Source organism: Piliocolobus tephrosceles, chromosome 8, assembly GCF_002776525.5.
Source record: "Piliocolobus tephrosceles isolate RC106 chromosome 8, ASM277652v3, whole genome shotgun sequence".
NCBI lineage: Eukaryota > Metazoa > Chordata > Mammalia > Primates > Cercopithecidae > Piliocolobus > Piliocolobus tephrosceles.
In genome coordinates, this window is record NC_045441.1 from 132,926,956 (window position 1) to 132,937,833 (window position 10,878).

Sequence of the window (10,878 nt, forward strand, 5' to 3'; positions counted from 1 at the left end):
TAGATATGATATAAGTGTAGACATCATCTGGCCTAACTTTCCATTGTCAGTAGAAGACTGAAAACGGGGCTCATATGATATCACAGGCTTCATTCCAACTAGAAAGAGACATCCCTTCCTTTAGAATAAAAGTTCCATGTCAGGGCATATCTATTGCCAAGTAAAACATAGGCTTACCTATATTGCCTGACTTACTACTTCAGAACACCACATTTTGTAACACACAATCACATACTTTCACTCCAAAGAATGTAAGACAGAAACAACTCCTTGTAAAAATTCAATAGAACTTACCCATATAACTAGCTTTGTGGGAATACTTTTAGTAAGTATTTCATTCCTCTAATGTTTCTGAGAATTTTTCAGGCTATTTTATACTCCATCAGCTTTTAATGAATTACATTTTACTAGGAATTTGTCTATTTTTAAGTTTTTAAATTTACTGACATAAATCTCTTCATAATTTTGGTGATTATCTTTTGAATGTCTACTGAATTAGTACTTATATCCTTTTTATAACATTATTTGTTCTTTTTCTCTTTCCTTTCTTAAATCAAGTTTAATGGTGCATATTGTACACACAGTGAGATTCACCATTTTAAGTGTATGGTTCTACAAGTTTTTGATGAAGGTTTATGACAACCCCAAACAAAATATGTAAACCAAAAGTCTTTTTGTGACCCTTTGTGGTAATGCCGTCCTTATTTATTTCCAAGTTACTTTTGTCACAGGAATGCAAAGTACTCTTCAAAAGTGTTAAGGTATGAAAGTCCAGGAAAGACTAGAATTGCTACAGAAGGAAGGAGACTGAAGAGAAATAACATGTAAGTACAATGTGGGATCCTGGATAGCATCTTAAATTTTAAAAAAAGACAAAGACCAAAGAAATGAATGGGAAACTGATGAAATTAGATTAAGCATTGTAATTTAGCTAATAACAAAATAATGTCAGTTTCCACAATGTTATTTTCCTGTTCTTTTATTTGTATTATAGTTATATAAGATGAGAATATTAATGGAAATTATCTGTGCTATTTTTGAAAATTTTCTGTAATGCTAAAATTACTTCAAAATAAAATATTTTAAAAAATAAGCCAATGTAATTCACTATATTAAGAGCATACAGATTTTTTAAAATGCTCATCTCAATAGGTGATGAAAACATTTGACAAAGTTCAATGTCTATTAATGATAAAAATTAAATAATCTACAAATAGAAGGGAATTTCCTAAATACAAAAAAGACATCAACAAAATTCTATTAATTAACATCATTCTTAATGGTGAAAGATTAGATGATTCTCTCCTAGACTGGGAACAATCAAGGATGCTCCCTCTCAGCATGCCATTTCAATATTCTAGGTTCTAGTCACTGAAAAAAGGAAAGCAAAAGAAATGAAAGAATAAAGATCAGAAAAGAAAAAAAGTCAACCTATCTTTACTCACAGATGACATAATCATCTACATAGAAAATCTCAAAGAAGCCACAAAAAAGCCCTATCAAAACTAGTAAGGAGGTGGGCGCAGTGGCTCACGCCTGTAATCCCAGCATTTTGGGAGGCTGAAGCAAGCAGATCACTTGAGGTCAGGAGTTCGAGACCAGCCTGTTTAACATGACAAAACCTCGTCTCTACTAAAAAAATACAAAAAATTAGCTGGGTGTGGTGGTGGGTGCCTGTAATCCCAGCTACTTGGGAGGCTGAGGCAGGAGAATCACTTGAACCCAGCAGGCACTTCAGCCTGGGCAACAAGAGCAAAACTCCATTTCAAAAAAATTAAAAATTAAATTAAAAAAAACCTAATAAGGGAGTTTAACAATGGCAAAGGATACATGTCAGTAATAAACAATATATTTTATTTTTAGCAATGAACAAGTAGAAAATAAAATTAGATCAAAGTGTCAATGTAAAAGAGCATAAAATCATGAAATAATACTTAAGGGAAAGCTAAATACGTGCAAGATTATACAGTGGAAACCGTTTTCAAAATGAGGGACATTAAAGAAGAACTAAACAGATATTTATGTCGTGTTCAAGGATTGGGAGATTCAATATTTTATTAAGATGGTAATCTCTTTAATTTGATGTGTAAATTCATTGCAATCCTGGTCAAAATCTTATCAGGAGATTTTCAAAAATTTGACAATGTGATCTTAACATTTATATGAAAAACAAAACACTGAGGATGGACAAAATAGTTTTGAAATGTAGAACAAACTTGACACACTCACTGATTTTAAAACTTAGTCAATACAGTCAATATACTGCAGTAGTCAATACAGTGAAATATTTCTTCAGAGGTAAACATATGGATTAATGGAATAGACAAGAGTTCAAAACTAGACGAAATTCACCAACTCAGTCCATTGATTTTTGATAGAGATGCCAAGGTAATTCAAAGGAGAAAAGATAATCGTTTCTATCGTGGTGTTTGCAAAATTAGACACCTATATAAAGAAAGAAAAAGGGAAGCAAGGAAGGAAGGAAGGAAGGAAGGGAGGAAAGAGAAAGGAAGGGGGAAAGGGGAGAAAAGGAAAGAAAGGAAAGGAGGAAGGAAGGAAGCAAACAACCAAGAAAGGAAGGAAGGAAGGATTTTTTTTTTTTTATACACTACATAGGAAAACTAACTCTTAGTGGATTAGGAGATTAATGTAAAAGTAAAATCATAAAACTTCTAGAAGAAAGCATAGGAAAAAACTTAGCAATCTGGGGTTAGGCAACAACAAATTGGACTTCTTTAACTTGTAAACTATACATTTGATAACACTTAAAAACTCAAACCATTTAATAGCAAAAAAACCACAATTTTAAAAATGGGCAAAGAACTTTGATTTTCTTTGTTTTACTGTTTTGTTTTATTAATTCTGCTTTCATCTTTACTATTTTTTCCGTTGATTTATGACCTTAATTTTGCTTACGATGCTTTTGTCTGCTGGCTCTGCATTTTTGTAGCACTTGTATAACTAAATCCCTCTTTATTTTTCTTTCATTTTTGAAATATATATTCTCTGGGCATAGAATTCTAGGTTGGCACTTTTTTCACCTTTCAGTTCTTCTGTAAGTCTTATCTGTGTTCCTCCTCTGTATGCAATGTGCCTTTTTTCCTTGTGGCTCCTTTCGTAATTTTTGCTTCATCACTTATTTTCAACATTTTAGGAATATAGCACTTTGTTATGTTTTTATTTTTTTATTTTTTATGCCTCAGGTTTGTCGAGCTACTTAAATGTGCAGGTTCACTGTTATTATCATATTTGAAATTGTGGGGCTTTTAATTGTTGATTATGTTTCCCTCACACCTCATCCCTCCCTTTTCCCTCTAGGACTCACAACTTATTGAAGCGCATTCAACTTTTTCACTCTTTTATAACTGTCTATTTCATTTCGGATAGCTTCTATTGCTATATCAGCAAATTCTCCTATCTTTTCTTTTGCAGTGTCGAATCTGCTGTTACTTCTATCCACTGCCTTTTTTTTTTTTTTTTTTTTTAAATCTTAGGTATAGTGTTTTTCATCACCTAGTAGTTTGAATTGGGTGTGTGAATGATGGTAGCAGCAGCCTGTCTGGAGCGGCCACTGCCATGACGCCGGCTGCAGTGAGGGACATGCGGCTGGGGCTGCAGCTCTGTGGAGTTGGCGGGAGCCAGGAATAGGCAGAAGCCCCACCCCCTTCCAAGTTGGAGGGGCAGCAACCCCACCCTCAGGAGTGCAGCTGCAGCCACCCAGCGGCGGCACCGAACCTGGGCATCTCTGCACTCTCGGGGGCCCAGGAAGCCCCCATTCCCCCACAGGATAGAGAGTGCCTGCTCCCACTGCCTGGACTCTCCGCGTTCTCAGTGACTGGTACCCTCTCCAATTTTGGAGCAAAGCTGTAGCGGAGCCCCGGCTCTGTCACGACCCGGCCGGGTGTGTGTGTCCTCAGGGCAGCGCTGACACACCAGTCCCCTGCCGCCTCGGCCTAACATGCATGGGAGGAAGGCCAAGAGGGGGCTAAGGGTGGCTCAGCGTGGGCCTGCAGGCACCCCTCAGCATGAACAGCCTGGGTGCCATGGGCACCGTGGACAGCAGATTAATGGCAGCAGGAGGCGGACTGGCTCCTGGGAGGAAAAGGATGGGTCCCCAGTGAAACCTCATCTTCAGGCCAGTGACAGCCTGAAACCTGGGGTCCAAGCTGCCAGTTCTGCAGACCGGAATGAGAACTTATGGTGCTTTTTTCGTGCCACCCTATGGCTGCCCATGGACCAACCAGCATGCACTTCCTTCCCTCTGAAGCTTATAAAACCCCTCGGACTCAGCTAAACTTGGGTCAATGTAGGGATAACCTGCCTGTGGAGAAAAGCTACCCATTGTGGATCTTGATCTTCTCTCAGCTGAGAACTGAGCAGATGTCGGGGACTACCTGCCTGCAGAGAACAGCTACCCACTGTGGGACGACTTGCCTGTGGAGAGGAGCTACCCACTGCGAGTCTCCTCTGAGCTGTTCTGTTGCTCAGTCAAGCACCTCTTTGCCTGGTTCACCCTCCACTTGTCCGCATACTTCAGTCTTCCTCGACACAGGACGAGAACTTGCGACCTGCCGAATGGCAGGACTGGAAGAGCTGTAACACAAACAGGGCTAAAACACATCCTTTTCTCACCATTTTGCGAGCAATGAGAAGGAGGAAGACAGGCGAAGAGAGCTGTGGCCCTAAGCGGATCCCAGACCTAGGAACTCCCCAAGCCATGGCTGTAACACCCTCTTTGGGGCTCCATGGTTCCTGGCGTCTCCCAGTTTCCAGGTGCCACTGTGTTGCCCAGTGCCAGCTGTGGAAGCTGCTTGCAGTACACCTGCTCCAGCTGCAGCCTGACAGAGAACTGGCACCAATGTCAGCATCTGGAGCTGCCCACCCTGCTGTAGTTGACATGCCTGGGTGTGCATAGAGGCCAGACCCAAGCTTGCTTGCTCACACACCCACTGCTCTATGCCTGGCTCACCCTTGGCAGGCATGGGATCCAGGCCGGTAGTGCAAGCTGAACTCAGCTTGCCAGTCTGAGCAGGTGGACCGAGACCAGCGAGCCTGAGCAAAACTTGGGCAAAGGTGCCACCGGCCACAGCTGGCAAAGTGACACCCCAAGGATCCTGTGACATTAATATCTTGGGTTTTTTTCCTCCTCATTATGTGTAGGCTTTCCTGTACCAACTTAAATGTGAAATTTATTTATAATGGATATTTTAATGTATTTGTCTTCTAATTATATCATCTGTTATTTCTGTATATGTTTTTATTGATTGATTTTTCTCTTTATTGTGGCTTGTTTTGGTTCCTTCTCCTTGTGTTGTGTCCCGGGAACTTTTTTTCTGCTACTTTGCATGCCTGGACTTTTTAAAATTGGATTGTAAGTATTGTGAGTTTCATGTTTTTTGGTGCCGAGTACTTTTGTTTTCCTTTAAATATTTTTCTCTTTTCTCTGGGAAGCACTTAAATGCTTGGAATTAGTTTACATATCAAGTCTTGCTTTTAAGGGGTGTTAGGTTGGGTCCAGCCAAGTGTTAAATGTAGGGTCAATTTGCACTGCTCCTGAGGCTATGCCTTTCTAAGGATTCTACTCAATGTCTTGTGTGTTTGAGGTCTTTCCATCCTCACTGGAGGGCACATGAACTATTCTGAGCCTTGTGTTAGCTTTAAAGATTAGTCTTTTTACTTCAGTTTGATGGTTATTTCCTTGGCCTAGGAAGGTTCTTCATATTTATGCAAAGATCAGGTCGGCAAAAGATTGAAGGATATCCGTCTTCAGATATTGAAAAATTTCCCTCATTTTAGCTCTCCTCTTTGTCACTCTTCTCTAAACTATAAATTTTGTCTTCTCAACTCAGGATGACCATGGGCTCCATTTGAGTTCCCTCTCTTTGTGCTGTGGCCTGGTAAATCTCTCCGGGAAATAAGCAAGGGTACTTATGACTCACCTCATTTATTTTCCTTCTCTGGGATAGTACTGTTTTGCCCTGCCTTTTGTCCAATGTCTGAAAACCTTTGCTTCATATATTCTGGTCAGTTTTCTAGTTGTGTAGGTCAAATGAATACCATCCCAGCTATTCTGTCATGGCCAGAAGGTGAATTCACAATCGCTTCTGATATTGTTTTATTTAATGCAAAGATCGTGCTTGTTTTAATAATTATAATAAGTTATCTGTAGATTTTTTTAGGTTATTTATATAGAAAATTATATAATCTGAAAATAAAATAACAATATTGATTTTTTCTCCCCAATCCTGATAGTATTATATTATTTCCCTGTGTTCTTCTACTGGTTAGGAATATCAGTATAATGTTAAAAAAGATGGGTTGATATAGGTTGGCTCTGTGTCTCCACCCAAATCTCATATTAAATCATAATCACCAATGTTGGGGGAATCTCATGGGAGGTGACTGGATCATGGGGGCAAATTTTCTCCGTGCTGTTCTCATGATAGTGAGTGAGCTCTCATGAGATCTGACTGTCTAAAAGTATGTAGCACTTCCCCCTTCACTCTCTATCCTGCTACCATAGGAATGTGTGCTTGCTTGCCCTTCATCCTTCCACCGTGATTGTAAGTTTCCTAAGGCCTCCCTAGCAATGCCTCTTGTACAGCCTGTGGAACTGTTAGCCAATTAAATCTCTTTTATTTATACATTACCCAGTGTCAGATAGTTCTTTACAGCAGTGTGAGAACAAACTAATATATAGGGGTATGACATTTTTGTTTTGTTTCTAAGCTGATCTACTGTATGTGCATTTCATCAGTAGTAAGGTCTATATTTTTTAAAATCATGAATATATATTAATTTTAAAATATCTTTCTGTGTCTATTAATGTGATCATATGGCTTTTATTCTTTTACTAATAATGTGGCAAATAATCGAGTATTTTCTAATATTAAACTTTTTTGTCTTGAGTTAAACCAAGTTTGTATGATGCATTAAATATTTTTATATATGAATGTATGGGGGTTGCTATATATTTTTTAAAGTTTTCTATCCATTTTCCCCATTCAGACTGAATTTTTCTTCCTTTCATATTCCCTATCTAGTTTTGGGATCCATAGTTGTGATAATCTTACACAATTAGGTATGCCATAATCCCTTATTTTTTTCTTTTGAAAATCTTGTGCAAATTTGAAAGCATGCGTTCTTTTAATATTTGATAGAACTCCAAAATAGATCTGTGAAATACATTGCTACATTGTTGCAATCAAATCCTAGCACATGTATTTTTTTTTTCGAAGTGGTTCTGATGTAATAGCCATGGATTTTTCAAGGTCCTAGCTATTTATCAACTTGTCCCACACTGGGCTAGAGAAGCTCAGAAGAGCTACATATTTTAAAAGTTCTCTCCATATATATTTGAAGATAATTTTTAAATGATGTTTGCTTTCTTTTATAGTATTAAGAATTTTCTTCTTAAAGGAGGAAATAATTGTCTTCTTTCTGTTACTTGCTAAATTAAATGGTGTTTTCCAAGGATGAGACTACCCCTTATTTGTATTTTTTCCCATATTTAATTGATAAATAAAAATTGTATATATTCAAGAAGTATGACATGATTTGGTATATTTATACATTACATAATGATTACCACATCAAATTAATTAACACACCCAGCACCACCATGCTGTACCTTAGATACCCAGAACTTGTTCATCTGATAACGGAAAGTTTTACCAGCATCTCCCTATTTCCCCATATCCTATCCCCTAGAAACTATGGTTCTATTCTCTACTTCTATGAGTTTAACTTTTAAAGATTCCACATGTAAGTGAGATCTTACATTTTGCCTAGATTTTTGCACTTAGCATAATGTCCTCCAGGTTTATCTACATTGTAACAAATGACAGGATTTCCTTTTTTATGGCTGAATAATATTCCTATATATAATATATATTCCAATATATAATATCATCATCCAATATATACTGGAATGATATAACCATTTCACATTCACACAAATATACAAAGATTTCCTTTTCTCCATACCTTCACCAACACTTATTATCTGTTATCTTTTTAATAATAGTCATCCAAACAGGTGTAAGGTAATATCTTATTGTGTTTTTTGATTTGCATTTCTCTGATGATTGGTGTCACGGAACACCTTTTCATATATTTGTTTGTCATTTTTATGTCTTCTCTGGAAAAACAACTATTCAAGTCATTTGCCAGTTTTTGAATTGGGTTATTTGTGGGTTTTTTTTTTTTTTTTGCTATTAAGTTGTCTATGGTTTTTATGTTTTGGATACAAACTTCTTATCAGATATTTGGTTTGCAACTATTTTCTCCCATTCCATAGGTGGCTTTTTCATCCTGTTGATTGTTCCATCTGCTGTGTGAAAACATTTTAGTTTGAAGAAATCCCACTTCCATATGTTTCCTTTTGTTGCCTGTGTTTTGGTGTCATAATCTATTTGGATTATTTGTTGTCCTCCTTGCATCAAATGATTTTAAAATATTTTCTAGTGAAACTTATAATCTGTTGCCCAGACTGATCAAAATAGAGGGGATGGAGAGAACTGGAAGAAAAAAACAATCTCAGCAAAAGAAAAAGACACATTATCACAGTTTCTATATAAATTAGAAAATATAAGAAAATATTAACAAATTTAGGCCCATAAATTTGAATGTTTGATGGGACAGAGAAATTCCCAAAAAAAAAAACCTTACCAAACTGGACACATGAAGAAATCGTGTGTCTTATATTTAAGAAATTTGAATCTGTGTTTAAGAATTTTCCTTCAAAGAATTATTTTAAATCAAGTGTTTCTTCAAGGAATTCTACCAAATATATAAGATAGAAATGACACTAGTCATCCACAAAAGCCATTTTATGTATTCAATATAGAAAGGCTAAGTATATTCTCACGTAATTTAAAAAACACTGTTTAAAACAACATTTCAAAACTTCAAATCTGGAAACAAATCTAATGAGAGATCTACAACACGTATATATAGATTAAAAATACAGATACAAAATACATGGAAGAATATGACTTTTACATGGATTGGAAGACACAATACCATAAAAATGTCACTTCCCCCCAAATGGATTTTCAGATTCAATGAAAATCAAATTAAAATCTTGGCAAGTTATTTTCCTGGAAATTTTTGAGAACATTTTAGAATCATATTAAAAATGTATATGGCCTCAATAGTCAAGATGATTTAAAAATTTAGAATCTAGTTGGAGGATTTACACTATGATAAAACAAGATTTATTATAAAACTATGGTAATGAAGAAAATGTAGTATTGGTATAGTGATAAATAAACAGATCAATGAGACAGAAAAAAAGAGCCTAGAGCCTAGAAATAAAAACCTACACAATAAATTGAAATTTGGTTTATGGCCCTACAAGGGAGCAGCGAATAAGCAACAATCTCTCAACATGCTCAGTCAATTTGATATCCACATAGAAAAAAGTGAATCTGAGCTGTTATCTCACATCATGCACACAAATAAGTTCCAGATACATTGTTGGTCTAACTGTGAAAAGCAAAACATTAAAACTCCCAGAAGATAAAAATAAAGAATAATTTCATGAATTGTAGTAGACAAAGATTTCTCATTCAGGACACAGAACGTTAGAACTATATGAAAAACAATTGATATATAAAACTACATTAAAATTAAGATAATCAATTCATCAGAAGCACAATGAAGAGAGTAAAAAAGGCGAGCCACACCGTGGAAGAAAATATTTTATGACAGATGACTTACATTCAAAATATATAAAGAGCCAAAATCAGTAAGAAAAAGAGAGATAACCCAGTAGAAAACTGGGCAAAACATTGCATATGCATTTCACAAAATGGAATATCCAAATGGCCAATAAATATTTGAAAATACGTACAACGCTGTTAGTCATTAGGGAAATGTAAAATATAATCACAGTGAGATACTACTATGTACCTATGTGAATGGTTAAAAATGAAAAAAACTGACAATAACAAGGGTAGATAAAAGATGGAGCAAAAAAAAAATCCTAGTATATAGTTGATGGAAATTTAATTTATACAACTGTTTTGGCAAACTTACAATGTTAGCTAATGTTGGGCATGCATTTAACTTGTGATGTAGCAATTACACTACCAAGCAACTGAAATGGGTACATATGTGGGATGAAAGATGAGTGTGTTGTGTCTATGAATGTTCATAGCAGTATTGTTTTTAATAGCTACAAACTAGAAACAACCCACATATCTAACACAATGGATATATAATTTGAGATGCTTAAAGTATGTAGTAAATTTCTGTGGTATTTGCAGAATATAAGAGTTAAACACTAGATGCATAGTTAAATAATTTGACAGATTGAAGTACTCTTTCAGTAGTCAGACAGAATGAGAAAGGTTTCACAAAACAGTTGCATCAGTTGTGAAAAGATATTTGATCCCAAATAATGCATAACTTGTGTCATGTTAAAGAAGATAATGTTCAAAGGTCATATAGATGATCCATGAATAACTAGACATTTGTGTCAAATATTCCAAATCATGAGTGTGTGGACAGAACATCATGGGCAAGTTACAGCTTCCTCAAAGTGAAACTTCAACAAAGGCTTAGAAGAATGTCCCCTGGGGACCAGGCACGGTGGCTCAAGCCTGTAATCCCAGCACTTTGGGAGGCTGAGGCGGGTGGATCACGAGGTCAGGAGATCGAGACCATCCTGGCTAACACGGTGAAACCCTGTCTCTACTAAAAATACAAAAAATTAGCCAGGCGAGGTGGCGGCACCTGTAGTCCCAGCTACTCGGGAGGCTGAGGCAGGAGAATGGCGGGAACCCGGGAGCCGGAGCTTGCAGTGAGCTGAGATCTGGCCACTGCACTCCAGCCTGGGCGACAGAGCGAGACTCCGTCTCAAAAAAAAAAAAA